The sequence below is a fragment of the Sus scrofa genome, chromosome 6 (genome assembly GCF_000003025.6).
Source record: "Sus scrofa isolate TJ Tabasco breed Duroc chromosome 6, Sscrofa11.1, whole genome shotgun sequence".
Lineage (NCBI taxonomy): Eukaryota > Metazoa > Chordata > Mammalia > Artiodactyla > Suidae > Sus > Sus scrofa.
Window position 1 is genome coordinate 61,185,714 of NC_010448.4, and position 15,736 is coordinate 61,201,449.

At 43.5% G+C, this 15,736-nt stretch overlaps 1 protein-coding gene across 1 annotated transcript in view; it reads right to left on the reverse strand.

Annotated features, from left to right (window-relative positions):
- The window catches only part of ZIM2 (zinc finger imprinted 2), a 35,926-nt gene extending 27,933 nt beyond the window's left edge, over nucleotides 1–7,993 (reverse strand). The window contains exon 1 of the mRNA XM_021095100.1: nucleotides 7,928–7,993. The gene's annotated coding sequence lies outside the window, so the exon portion shown is untranslated. The remainder of the gene's footprint in view (nucleotides 1–7,927) is intronic.

Below are 15,736 nucleotides of genomic sequence, written 5' to 3' on the forward strand. Positions count from 1 at the left end.
ATGAACAGTAATGCAGATTACTTTAGAAAGGAACTAGAAAATAAGAGGAGCCAAGGAAAATTAGAAAATTCATACTCAGAGACGCAAGCTGAATTAAAGGCATTGAAAAGCAGAATGAATAAAGCAGAGGAACAAATAAGTGTCTTCCAAGATAGAATAATGGAAATCACCCAATCAGAACAGCAGACAGAAAACCAAATGGAAAAAACATGAAGCAATATAAGATATCTATGGAGTAATATAAATTGGGCCAATCTACACATAATAGGGATTCCAGAAGGAGAAGAAAAAGAAAAATGGATTGAAAACATATTTGAAGAAATTATGGCTGAAAACTTTCCAAATCTAAAGGAAATAGTTATCAAGATACAGGAATCACGGAGGGTCCCAAACAAGTTGAACCCAAACAGACCTACACTAAGACATATTACAAAAAAATGGCAAAAGTTAAAGATAAGGAGGGGATTCTAAAGGCAGCAAGAGAAACACAAAGAGTTAGTTATAAGGAAACCTCCATAAGGCTATCAGCTGATTTCTCTACAGGAACACTACAGGCCAGAAAATAGTGGTAAGATATATTCAAAGTTCTGAAAGGGAAAAATCTTCAGCCTAGAATAACTCTACCCAGCAAAAATACCATTTAAAATAGGAGAAATAGGGAGTTCCCTTCGTGGCTTAGCAGTTAACATACCCGACTAGGATCCATGAGGATTTTGGTCTGATCCCAGGCCTGTCAGTGGGTTAAGGATCTGATGTTGCCATGAGGTGTGGTGTAGGTCGCAGACATGGCTCAGATCCCTTGCTGCTGTGGCTGTGGCTGACACCTGAAGCTCCAATTCAACCCCTAGCCTACGAACTTCCACATGCCATAAGTGCAGCCCTAAAAAGCAACAAAAAAAAAGTAGGAAAAAAGGAATTTCTCCAACAAATAAAAACTAAAAGAATACAGCAATACTAAATCCATTCTGAAAGAAATACTGAAACATCTGTCTCCTCTAAATAGGAAAAAAGTAAGAAAATATATTATGGAGGAAATCACAGTTGGGAAGTAATCACTTAAACCTGTATGCAGATCTAAAAGGGAAAAAACCTATTTGTAAAAGTGACAATAAACACAAGGAACAACAAAAGGGATAAACATGAGGATGTAAAAAAAGGAAATCAAAATCATAAAATGTGTAGAAGGAAAGAAAGAAAATCTAGACTGTTTTTTTTTAGAATGTGTTTGAGCCTATATGACCATCAGGCTAAAAAAGCAGATGTAGGAAGGAGTTAACATATTTGAAAAACAGGGCAACCACAATCAAAACCAAACAATACGTTCACAAAAACAAAAAAGGAGAGGCCACAAGCATAAAATAAAAGGAAATTATCCACCCCAAAAAAAATGAGAAACATAGAATCAATGGGAAAACAAGGTTTAAAATAGCAATAAATACATATTTATCAATAATTACCTTAAATGTCAATGGACTGAATGTTATAATCAAGAGACATATAGTGGCAAACTAAATTTTAAAAAAAGCCTACAATATGCTGCCTACAAGAGACTCACCTCAGGGCAAAGTGAAAGTGAGGGGATGGAAAAAGATATTTCATGCAAATGGAAAAGACAGGAAAGCAGGAGTTGCAATGCTCATATCAGACAAAACAGACTTTAAAACAAAGGCCATAAAGACAAAAAGGACACTATTTAATTATAAAAGGATCAATTCAAGAATAGGGTATTACATTTGTCAATATACATGCCCCTAATATAGGAGCACCCAAATACATATAACAAACACTAACAGATATGGAAGGAGAAATTGATGGGAATACAATAATACTAGGACGTTTTAACACCCCACTCACAGCAATGGACAGATCCTCTAGACAGCAAATCAATAAGGCAACAGAGATCCTAAATGACACAATAGAAAAGTTACACTTAATTGATATTTTCAGGACATTACATCAGAAAAACTCAGAATATACATTATTTTCAAGTGCACATGGAACATTCTCAATGATTGATCACATACTGGTGCACAAAACTAACCTCAACAAATTTAAGAATATAGGAGTTATTTCAAGCATCTTCTCTGACCACAATGGTATGAAACTAGAAATCAACCACAGGAAAAGAAATGAAAAAAAAACTGACTACACAGAGACTGAACAACAATAAGAAACCAAAAAGTCAATGAGGAAATCAAAAAGGAAATTAAGAAATAGCTCAATACAAAAAAACAATGAAAACACAACCTTACAAAATCTGTGGGATGTCACAAAAACAGCTCTTAGAGGGAAGTTCATAACAATACAGGCCTTCCTCAAGAAAAAGAAGGAAAATTTCAAACAACTTAACCTACTACCTAAAAGAATTAGAAAAAGATGAACAAATAAAACCTAAAGTCAGCATAAGGGAGGAAATCATAAAGATCAGAGATGAAATTGACAAAATAGAGATTCAAAAAACAATAGAAAAAAATCAATAAAACCAACAGCTGGTTCTCTGAAAGGGTAAACAAAATTGACAAACCTCTGGTCAGAGTCACCAAAAAGAAAGAACCCAAGTAAACACAACAAGAAATGAAAAAGGAGAAATCTCAGTAGATAATGCAGAAATCAAAAAAAAAAAAAGAGAGAGAGAATGCTATGAGCAATTATATGCCAACAAATTTCACAACCTAGAATGGACAACTTTATAGAGACATACAGCCCACCAAAACTGAATCAAGAAGAAATAAATAAACCAAACAGACCAATTACTAGAAATGAAATTGAATATGTAATAAAAACACTCCCTACAAACAAAAGTCCAGGACCAGATGGCTTCACAGGCAAATTCTTCCAAACATACAAAGAGGAATTTATACCCATCTTTCTTAAACTTTTCCAAAATGCTAAATAAGAAGGAACACTCCCAAAGACATTCTATGAAGCCACCATCACCCTAATACCAAAACCAAAGATACTACCAAAAAGGAAATTTATAGGCCAGTATCTTTAATGAATATAGATGCCAAAATTCTCAACAAAATTTTATCCAACCAAATCCAGCAACACATAAAAAAGATCACACACAACCAAGTAGGATTTACCCCAAGTTTATGGGGATGGTTCAACATACAAATCAACCAATGTCATATACCACATTCACAAAAGAAAATTCAAAAACCACATGATCATCTCAATAGATGCAGAGAAGACATCTGACAAAATCCAACATCCATTCATGATAAAAACTCTTACCAAAATGGTTATTGAAGGAACATACCTTAACATAATGAAAGCCATTTATGACAAACCCACAGCAAATATAATACTCAATGGAGAGAAACTGAAAGCCTTCCCACTAAAATCTGGAACAAGACAAGGATGCCCACTCTCACCACTTTTATTCAACATAGTATTGGAAGTCCTAGCCACAGCAATTAGAAAAACAAAAGAAATAAAAGGTATCCAAATTGGAAAAGAGGTAAAATTGTCACTCTATGCAGATGGCATGATACTATATATAGAAAACCCTAAGGAATCCACACAAAAACTACTCGAACTGTTCCATGAATTCAGCAAAGCAAAAGGATACAAGGTTAGCTTCAGAAATAAGTGGCATTTCTGCATACTAACAATGAAATATTAGAAAATTAATATAAAAATAACTTTTAAAGTCACACCTGCAAAAATTAAATACCTAGGAAATAACCTGACCAAGGAGGTGAAAGGCTTATATGCTGAGAACTGTAAAACATTTAATCAAGGAAATTAAAGAGAATTCAAAGAAATGGAAAGATATGCCATGCTCCTGGACTGGAAGAACTGATATTGTTAAAATAGCCATACTACCCAAAGCAATCTACAGATTCAATGAAATCCCTATCAAATTACCTATGACATTTTTCACAGAACTAGAACAATCCAAAACTTTATATGGAACCATAAAAGACCCAGAATTGCCAAAGCAATTCTGAGGAGAGGGGGGGAAAAAAAAAGCAGGAGGCATCACTCTCCCAGACTTCAGGCAATATTACAAAGCTACAGTAATCAAGACAGTATGGTACTGGTACCAAAACAGACATACAGACCAATGGAACAGAATAGAGAACCCAGAAATAAACCCAGACTCCTAAAGTCAATTAATCTTCCACAAGGGACACAAGCCTATAAAATGGGAAAAAGACATTCTCTTTAGCAAGTGATTCTGAGAAAACTGGACAGCTGCACATAAATCAATGATACTAGACCTACCCTCATGCCAGGCACAAAAATAAACTCAAAATGGCTTAAAGACTTAAGGACACCATAAAACTCCTAGAAGAGAACATAGGCAAAACATTCTCTGATATCAACCATACAACTGTTTTCTTATGTCAGTCTCCCAAGACGACAGAAATAAGAACAAAAGTAAATCCAGGGGAACTAATCAAACTGACAAGCTTCTGCGCAGCAAAGGAAACCATTAAAAAAAAGACAATGTACGGAATGGTAGAAAATAGTTTAAAACAATGCAACTGACAAGGGGTTAATCACCAAAATATACAAACAATTCATACAACTCAACAGCAAAAAAAAAAAAAACCAAACAACCCAACTGAAAAATGGGCAGAAGACCTAAATAGACATTTCTCCAAAGACATATGGATGGCCAACAGGCACATGAAAAAATCTCAACATCACTAATTACTAGAGAAATGCAAATACAAAACTACAATGAGGTACCACCTCACACTGGTCAGAATGGCTATCATTAATAAATCAACAAATGCTGGAGAGGGTGTGGAGAAAAGGGAACCCTTCTTCACGGTTGGTAGGAATGTAAATTGGTACAACCACTATGGAAAACAGTATGGAGGTACCTCAGAAAACTACCCTATGATCCAGCAATCCCACTCCTGGACAAATATTCAGACAAAACTATAATTCAAAAAGATACATGTTCATCACAGCACTATTCACAAGAGCCAAGACATGGAAACAACCTAAATGTCCATTGACAGATGAATGGATTAAGATGTGGTACATATACACAATGGAATACTATTCAGCCATGAAAAGGAACGAAATAATGCCATTTGCAGCAATATGGATAGAATTAGAGATTATCATACTAAGTCAGAAAGAGAAAGACAAATACCATATGATATCACTTATATGTGGAATCTAAAATATGGCACAAATGAACCTATCTACAAAACAACCAGACTCAAGGACATAGAGAATAGACTTGTAGTTACCAAGGAGGAGGGAGGAGGAAGTGGGATGGATTGGGAGTTTGACATTAGTGGATGCAAACTCTTAAATTTAGAATGGATAAGCAAGGTCCTACTGTATAGCGCAGGGAACTATACCCAATTTCCCGAGCTAGACCATGACAGAAAAAGTATTTTTTTTAAAAAGTATATATATATATATATATATATATATATATATATGACTGCATCACTTTGCTGTACAGCAGAAATTGGCACAACATTGTAAATAAATTATACTTTAATAAAATAAAATAAAATTTAAACTAGTGACAAAAGCAGCTAATACAGCAAACACCTTTTTAACAAAGTCCGAGTCCCTAAAAAATGTATGAATGGTGGTAGGTTCCTTGTTTTCAGAGTAGGGAAGAACTTGCAGAGAAGTGGGGAGGAGAGTGTTGTTGGAAGAAGGGGGTGGAGACCAAAAGAGGTTCTGGCAGGCACAGGCTATATGGTGGGAGAAGGAAGCAGAGACTGAAGGTAGCAAATAGAAGAGAGGGGCTGAGGAGAGAAAAAGAGCAAAGCAAAGCAAGGCTGAGTGCAGGAGCAGAGCAGAGGAGGAGCAGAGCAGAGGAGGAGCAGGGCAAGGTAAAGAGGAAGAGCAGAAGACCCGAGGGGCCAGTCTGGGAAAGGAGGGGTGTGGCCAGGGTAGGGGGGAGGCACACAGAGAGCAGGGGCAGGACTGAAGTAGAGGAGGAGCAGAAAGGAGAAGCGGGACTAAGGAGAGTGAGGAGAGGAAGGGGTTCTGGGTCAGGATAGAGGGGAAGGACATAGAGGGAAGGGGTGGGACAAAAGTCTAGGAGAAGGTGGGACAGAGCTGAGGAAGAGGCAGGGGCAAGGGGAAAAAACAGAGAGGAGGGGGTGCATCTGAGGCAGAGGGGACCGATGCAGAGTAGGGCTGAGGTAGAGCAGCAGAAGTGGGGACATTACTGAGGTACAGGGAAAGGAGGGGAGAGATGAGGCGGCGCCAGAACAAGAGGACAAACAGAGAGGAAGGGTTAGGGTCAGAGGTAGAAGGGGAACTAAGTAGTGAAGGAGCGGAGCTGAAGTAGATAAGCGGGGTGGAGCTGGAAGAGGGACAGGGCAGGGGGAGGGACAAAGGTTGGGCCTAGACTGAGGGCCGGGCCTTGAAGGGAGAGGTGGGGGATTAAGGGGAAAGGTGGTTCTGGGTGCGGGGGTGAGGGTCCTAGAAAAAGACAGGAGGGGCCCTGGAGGGGAACGGCAGGGCTTCTCAAGGGCGAGGGAGGGTGTTCCGAGGAGGAAGGGTCTTGAGAATTTGGGAGAATCCTGGAGGGGGATAGGACCTGGGAGATCCTTGAGGAGGAGGGTGGGGGTCCGCAATGCTGAAGGGAGGTGTGCTTGGGGGAGGAAGGAGGCGTCCTTGAGGAGAGCAGAGGTCCTGGAGGCGAAAGGAGGGTATCTAGGGGAAACAGGGGCGTCCTTGAAGGGGAGGGGAGGGTCCAGCAGGGGAAGGGTAGGGAGGCTGTTCTTGAGACCATTCTTGAGGACAGGGAGCGGGGGGCGTCCTTGAAAGGGAGGGCGGGGTCCACTGGGGGGAGGGTGGGGAGGCCCTTCTTGAGGAGAGACCATTCTTGAGGATGTGGGGCTTGGGGGGTGTGTCCTCGAAGGGAGGGTGAGGTCTTGCAGGGGGAGGGTGGGGAGGCTGTCCTTGAGCAGATACCATTCTTAAGAACAGGGGCCGGGGGGGGGGGGGGGTGTCCTCGAAAGGGAGGGCGGGGTCCACTGGGGGGAGGGTGAGGAGGCTGTTCTTGAAGAGGACACTGGGCCTGGGGGGGTGTCTCCGAAGGGGGTGGCGGGGTCCTGCAGGGGGAGGGTGGGGAGGCCATTCTTGAGGAGAGACCATTCTTGAGGGGCCTGGGGGGGTGTCCCCGAAGGGAGGGTGAGTTCCTGCAGGGGGAGGGTGGGGAAGACGTTCTTGAGGAGAGGGGACCTGGGAAGGTGGGTGTCCTCGAAGGGGAGGCCCTTCTTGAGGAAGGACCATTCTTGAGGACATGGGGCTTGGGGGGAGTGTCCTCGAAGGGAGGGTGAGGTCTTGCAGGGGGAGGGAGGGGAGGCTGTCCTTGAGGAGATACCATTCTTGAGGAGGACAGGGGGCGGGGCGGGGGGGGTTGTCTTCGAAGGGGGTGGCGGGGTCCACTGGGGGGAGGGTGGGGAGTCCATTCTTGAGGAGAGACCATTCTTGAGGGGCCTGGGGGGGTGTCCTCGAAGGGGAGAGCGGAGAGGACGTTCTTGAGGAGGACATGGGGCCTGGGGTAGGGACATTCTCGAAGGGAGGGCGGGGTCCTGCAGGGGGAGGGTGGGGAGGGCGTTCTCGAGGAGGGGGGCCTGGAGGGGGGTGTCCTCGAAGGACGGACGGGTCCCGCAGGGGGAGGCAGGGGTCTGGGCGCAGGCCCGGTCCCTGCAGAAGGCGGAGGAGGGCACTGGCCCGAGGCCCGGCGTCCTCCTCAGGGCCGACCTCCCAGCGCCACCTCGGCCCCTTCCCCTCAGGGCCGCCCCTTGGCCTCTCCTTTCCCGTCGGCCTTCCTCGCTCAGCGGCGCGGCCGCGCGGCGTCTGCTCAGGGAGGCCCGCGCCTCCCCCGCCGCGAGCCTGGCCCTCGCCCCGCGTTCCCTCCCGCCGCGTCCGGGCCGGGCCGCCACGCGCCGCACACACACGCCCAAAGCCGCGCGCTCACCTCGCCCGGTGGACCGCCTCGCCTGACTGAACCGCTAAGCTTCGGACTTGGCGCCCAAACCCGCGGCGCATGCGCCGTGAGGGGTCTGCGCGTGCGCCCTGCGGAACGACCGGAGCGCCGCGCGGGAAACGCAGGCCGCTTCTGGATGACTCCGCTGGGGGGCGCGCGAAGACTAGGCCGGACGCGGAGGGCCTGCTTCCTTAAATTGCTTTCGTAATTCTTTCAATATTTAACAGTTAAATGTTTTTAAGTTAATAAACAGTATGCAATGAAAACAAGTCTTTTCTGACCGCGTGTGTGCCACCCACCAAATCTGCATGCCATAAACCACATACACCCAGGTAACCCCATAATTATTTGAATATTTATGAGTGATTATATTGAATAATTATGAAAGCATGAACATGTGTCCTAACACAGTTTCTTTATGTACATATAATTATACAGAGATATATGCATATGTATATGTGTATATACATATGCACATTGTACACATATGTGTAGTTATCACTGATACATATTATAAATATACCTGTACTGTAATATGTATTCAGTACATCTATCTGTAATATAAACAAACATATTTTTATAAGTAAGAATTTTTAAAATGTAATATAACCTATGACACACAATGATATATACTGTAACACAAAATGTGTACCTAAGTAATTTAAATGCATATATAATTATGATACATATGTTCACTATTATATGCAATTATATACTTTTAAAAATATATGTATTCTTATGTTTGCAAAAATACTCAGCCTCATTTCCTCCCTTTTTTATACAAAAAGGGGCAGACTTTACACATTGTTCTGTGCCTTAATTTCTTTATACTTACCAGCATATCTCAGAGAGCTTTTCATATCAGTACAAAGAGAATTTGCTCACCATTTTTGAGCATCAGTTTGGATTTTGTTGTATGGTTGTGACCTGATTTATTTAACTGTTCCCAAACTACTGCATGGTTGAGTTGTTTTCAGCCTTTTGCTACCAGTATTCAATGCATAATCATGACCTTCAACAGTTCTGCTGGTATGTAAATATGCTGGGAGGTTAAAACCCCTGGAGTAGAATCACTGAAGCGAAGTGCACAGGCGTGTGTCCTGTGTCCTGCGAGTGAACTTGCATTCTCAGTGCTATAAGATGCTTTTTTCAAATTTTCCAAAATGAGGGTCAAAGAACTCAAGGTCGTTCTAGTTTACATTCCTCTTTTCATGAGCAAGGTAAAACATGTCTTCCTGTGTTTAGGAGCCATTGGTATTTAACTAAAGGACATTTACCAAGGGTTCAGCATAAATGGGAACTATACTGAAACATGTGCACGAATTATTTTATGCATGAGGAGGATGAGGATGATATAATGGCTATCATTTCTTGACATGGGACCTTATACCTAGCATGTGCGCACGTACACACGCACACAAAGACACACAACTCAAAACGAATCACAAACCTAAGTGTAAAACCAAAACTATTAAACTCCTGGAAGAAAACATAAGAGAAAACCTGTGACTTGAGGTTTGGTGATGGCTTTTTAGCCACACACATGCAGATTCTCAAAGTCAAGCCCAGTCTCACAAAGTCAGAACACAGAAACTCCAGGTGTGGCCGACTCCCCCAAATTGCCCCTCTGTGTATTTTATCTGGAAACCTACCATCTGGAGGTTAAACTCTCTTGAGCCTCAGTTCATCCCTCCTGAATAAAAGGACAGTAAGTTGTTAGGATCAAACATGACTACCTATGTGTGTAGGGAAAGAAAAAAATTGTCCTCTGACCTCTTAGGGTCCCCAGGTGGGTCTGAAAATTAACTAAGACAGATGAACAGGAGGAAAGCTTACAAATTATTGTAATGTAAGTTGACATAGCTCAGTGGTCTGGAAGGCTCAGGGCAGGTCAGCTCATGGCGGGTTCAGGACGTTCTCAGGGACCCCGGGTCACGAAGAGAGCAGGAACAATGGGCTTGGAGGGGCTCGGGGACACACAGCGAAGCCCCTGCCTCCCCACCTCACGCAGGGCCCGGGTGCGTGCACCGCTGTGCAAAGCAGAGACACGCGTGGGCACAGCCTGAGAAGCATACACACCCTGTTGCCATCCCCACCACTGCCGCTAGGTGTCCTTAGAGACCAAGGTAAAGTCCCTGCCCGGAGCAACAAGAATTTCAAAATCTTCAAGGCTCTGCCTCCCCTATGCCAGCAAGCCCCACTCTGCACGTGAATTCACCTGCGCCCAGCTGTCCTCTCAGGACTGAGAGCACTGGCAAGCCAAGACCACGTCTCCTTTTAAATTCCATTGCCAGCCGCCAGAACTGGGCTGCTCGGCCGACGGCCGATCTCAGTATGACACAATATATTTTCAGAAAGGTGATAGACGCAGAGTGGGATCTGTTATCTAGGAGGAGCTGAAGCATACCCCACCCCCAAGAACAAGAGCTAATGATGGAGGCGTTGCTTCCTCTTCAGTCTGCTCTATTATCCAGTACAGGATCCGCTAGTCACATGTGGATATTAAACACTCGAAATGTGGGTAGTACACACTGAGGCGTGTTTTAAGTATAAAACACACACCAGGTTTCCAAGACTTAGTGTTTAAAAAGGATACTGTAAAATTCTCACTGGCATCTTTTCATAGCGATTCCATGTTGAAATTATATTTCAGAAGTTCATGTTGTGGCTCAGCAGTAATGAGTCCAGCTAGTATCCATGAGGACGTGGGTTCAATCCCTGGCCCTGCTCAGTGGGTTAAGGATTCAGCATTGCTGTGTGCTGCAGTGTAGGTGGTAGACACAGCTCAGATATGGCTTTGCCATGGCTGTGGCGTTGGCCAGCAGCTGCAGCTCTAATTTGACCCCTAGCCTAGGAACTTCCATAATGCCACAGGTGTGGCCCCCCAAAAAAGAAAAATTATGAAAAAGAAATTCTACTTCAAATATGTTGGGCTAAATAAAATGTATTGTTAAAATTCATTTCATTTGTTGTATTTTAATTTTTAATGTGCCAATTTAAGTTGTAGTAGTTCTCCTGCGGAGAAGGATCTGGCATTGTCACTGCAGCAACTTGGGTCACGGCTATGGTGCAGGTTCTATCCCTGGCTCAGGAACTTCCACATACGTGGGCATGGCCAAGAAGGGGGAAAAAAGTTTTAAAATTACATATACAGCTCACAGTAGTTTTCAGTATATTTCTGTTGGAAAGCTGGCCAAGAAGTCAGCAGCCCTACAGGATGGCTCTGCTCCACAAGGTCATCAGGACTCAAGCTTCTTCCAGCACAAAGCTCCACCATCATGGTGCAGGTTGGCACCTGGAGCTCCAGCAGCTGCAGGCATATTCTAAGCAGCAGGACAAGAGAAGATGAAGAAGGAGCAAAGAATGTGAGCCTGCCATCTGATAAGGACGGTACCTACCCTTACCCCTCACCAGCCAGACCTCAATCAAATGGGCTTCCAGTGTAAGATGTAAGAAATGCTATATAGGCAATTGGGTAGATTCCACTTCAGGGCTACTATGAATGGAGCTGTTATGAAAACCCTTTTCTTTTGAATAGCTCTTTTTTTTTTTTGAGTAGATATGTTAATACTTTGGTTTTGTTTTTTTAATAGAAGTACTGTTGATTTACATGGTTAGTGCCAGCTTGCAACAAAGAGATTCAGTCACACATTTCTATATGTGTTTTTTCATATTCTTTTCCATTATGGTTCATTATAGGATATTGCATATAGTTCCCTGTGCTATACAGTAGTGCCTTGTGGTTTATCTGTTTTGTGTATAGTAGTGTTTATATGTTAACCCCAAATTCCCAACCTTCCCTCCTCCCTTCCTCTTTGCTAACCACATATATGTTCTGTATGTCTGTGAGTCTGTTCCTGTTTCTTAGATAAATTCATTTGTATCATATTTTAGATTCCACATATAAGTATTTATCTTTCTCTATCTCACTTACTTCACTTTGTATGATAATCTCTAGGTCCATCTATATTGCTGCAAATGGCATGATTTCATTCTTATTTATAGTATCCCATTGTGTATATGTACCACCTCTTCTTTATCCACTCATCTATTGATGGACCTTTAGGTTGTTTCTATATCTTGGCTATTGTAAATAGTGTTGCAGTGAGTATTGGGGCACATGTATCTTTCCAAATTATAGTTTTCTCCAGATATATGTCCAGGAGTAGGATTTCTGGATAATATAGTAGCTCTATTTTTAGTTTTTGGAGGAAATTCCATACCGTTCTCCATAGTAACTGCACCAATTACATTGGTGTAGGAGGTTCTAGGAACATTCTTGTACACATCTTTTGGCGAGTAGAGTATGACTTTCCATTGGGACTGGAGCATGTATATGTGCAGTTCTCTTAGAGGCCAGCCATCAGTTTTCTCTCCTAAAGAGCTGCGCCAACTCATCCTTCCAGAAAAATGCATGAGGGTTCCAGGGCTTCCACACCCTCACCAACTCATATTTCTTCTTTAGTCATTCTGATGGATGTGTAATGGTACCCCTGGAAGCTGGTTTTTGAAAACAAAATCTTTTAAAGAAATTTCTCAAGCTGGAGAGGTTATAAATATCACTTAAATTAAAATTTAGCAAGTAGAAGCTAGAGTGAGAAAGACGCTTTTTTTGTGAATACATCTTGTTACTACTTGGGATTCTTATAAAATGTGTGTATTATCTTAAAGTGAAAACTCTATAGTATCCTATATTCTTTTTTTTTTTTTTTTTTTTGTCTTTTTGCCATTTCTAGGGCCGCTTCTGTGGCATATGGAGGTTCCCAGGCTAGGGGTCGAATCAGAGCTGTAGCCGCCAGCCTAAGCCAGAGGCACAGCAACAACGGGATCTGAGCCGCCTCTGCAACCTACACCACAGCTCATGACAACGCCAGATCCTTAACCCAATGAGCAAGGCCAGGGATCGAAACCGCAACCTCATTCATGGTTCCTAGTCGGATTCGTTAACCAATGAGCCATGACGGGAACTCCAGTATCCTATATTCTTGAGGTGCATAAGCTGATGGGTGATAATGTTGCTACCCAGAAAGGAGCAGATGCTCTCCTAAGTAGCAGAGGCTGTAAACTTGTGCTCATCTTAAAACCAGCCCGCACTACAAAAAACAAAAGCAAAAGCAAAAAGCCTGCCATAATTATTAAATCCTGAAGACACCAATACATGTATACAAGGAGGAAAGTGAAAAGATGCTGGCTGCAGCAATAACAGAAATACCCCAGGAAGGGGCACTGCAGGTGGCGGGAACAGCCAGAACCAAGGCTGAGTCAGGGTTTCTGTTGCTTGCAACCCAAGGAGCCTGATACAGAGGATGCAGGACAAGGAAGAAATGAGGACGAGAACGTGAGAGTGGAAGATTCTCTCGGGCTGGAGGAATGGAAAAGCTTTCCTGGAAGGAAATTTCTCCTGCAGACTAATCCCATCTCCCTAGGGGCTTATGGGATGGATTTCCCATAGAGATTGGCGTGCTGTCCCTCCTGCTCACATGTGGGGGGCGTGGCTGACATTGATTCCATATCACCTCGCTAGGGGGATTCGGGGGCCTCTCGTTCCTTGACACCAGGCTCATCTCCTTGCTCCAACCTGGTGATCAACTTTGGTTTGAAAAACTGATGCCCTATTCCAAAGAAGGAAAGAAGAGTTAGGTCTCTCCCAGAAGGCATCCCAAAGCAAATGTGTGCATAGAAAGAAGACAGACAGTGTGAGACAAGAGGACTGTCCAGGGAACGTGGGCAACACCCTCCCCAGCCTCCACACCCAGTCTGACCTTCCCCCACCTTCCACCACACCGGCTCAAATTTCCATGGATGAGATCCAAATAGTTCCCAAATGGCAGAGCCCACCCCATACAGCACCTCAGCTGATCAAACTATTCCTGGTCACAATGACCACTGTAATTGGTTAGCTGTAGTCATGTGATGAACTCAGATCCAATCAGGGTAGGTCAGACAATGGTGGGAGGGGGGAATACAAGCAACAAAATACCTTTCCTTTTGCAAGAGATGGCACTCCTGGGGCTTCAACATCACCCAAACCTCAGTTCAAGAGACCAGTTCTGGGGTGGAGCTCATGCTTCTGGAAGGTTTTGGAACCAACAGACCACCAAGCTCTCATGGACCCTGTCTGAACTAGGGAAGGATGTCCATACTCAGCGAGGCAGGAATCCCATGGTTCTTCATCATCACATCTTGTACAGATCCTTCTGAGGTGGCTCCGGCAGCTGCCATTCCTTCTGGGTGAAGGACAAGGCCACATTCTTGGAACTCACTGGTTCCTGTAACAAGTTCCTGAAACTTGTACACTGAGGGATGGGCCCCCCGCCTGGCCCAAGAGAGGATGTGAACATCCAATGGAAGCTGGGGATGTGATCACAACTCTGCATTGTGGTAGCTTGCACACATGGCCCCCGGTGTCCACCCTGACTCCTGTCCACACCCTTTAGTATTCAAGTCTGCAGCGCCCTTCCGTTCTGAATCTGCACTCGGCCATGGAACTTGCTTTGGCCAACGGGATGCTGACAAAATGTGATTCAGGCAGAAGCTTGGAAAGGGCTGGAGAAACTGGCATGGATTTCTCTCTTGGGCAACTCCCCCTGCCATGAGGATGACCAGGCCCAGGCCAGCAGCTGGAGGAGCAAAGGTAAGTAGGGCAAGGCCACGTCTCTGTAGTCCCCCAAGAGAAGCCAGCCTAGGTGAGCTGACGACCAGCATCTGCCAGGCATCTGGAGGAGCCCAGAAACACCACTGGAGCCACCTCCTGACCCCTGTGTCTGCTGCTCCTGAAGTTTGAAAACTAAAGGGTGTTGCCCAAAGAAATAAAAACAAAAATAAACAAATGGGACCTAATAAAATTTAACAGCTTTTTGCACAGCAAAGAAAAACAAACAAAGACAACCTACAGGATGGGGAAAAGTAGTTGCAAAGAATGTAACTGACAAGAGCTTAATCTCCAAAATGTACAAGCAACTTATACAACTCAACAACAACAACAATTGAAAAATGGGCAGAAAACTAAATAGACATGTCTTCAAAGACTACATATGAATGGCCAGTACATACATGAAAAGATGCTCAACATCACTAATTATTAGGGAAATATAAATCAAAACTAAAATGAGCTACCACCTCACACTGGTCAGAATGGCCATCATCAAAATGTCTGCAAATAACAAATGCTGGAGAGGGTGTGGAGAAAAGAGAACCCTCCTACGCTTTGGTGGGGATGTAACTTGGTGCAGCCACCATGGAGAACAGTGTGGAGGTTCCCCAGAAAACTAAAAATAGAGCTACCATATGATCTAGGAATCCCACTCCTGGGCATATATCCAGGCAAAATATAGATACATCAAAAAGATACATACAACTGCATGTCGTGGTAGCACTATTCATAAAAGCCAAAACATGTAAACAACCTAAATATCCATCAGCAGAGGAATGGATAAAGAAGATACGGTACATATTTATACAATGGAATACTACTCAGCCATTAAAAAGAACAAAATGATGCCAGCTACATGGTTGCAACTAGAGATGTTCATAATAAGTGAAGTCAGAAAGACAAATACCATATGATACTACTTATCTGTGGAATTTAAAATGAGCCTACCTGCAAAACAGAAACAGACTCATAGGCAGAGAACTGACTTGTGGTGACAAGAGGGAGAGAGAGGGAGTGGGGTGGATGGGAGTTTAGGGTTAATAGCTGTGAACTATCACATTTAGACTGAGGTCCTCCTGAACAGAAGAGAGAACTATATCCAGTCTCTTGAGATGGACTGACAGTACAAGGGAATGTTTATGTATGAC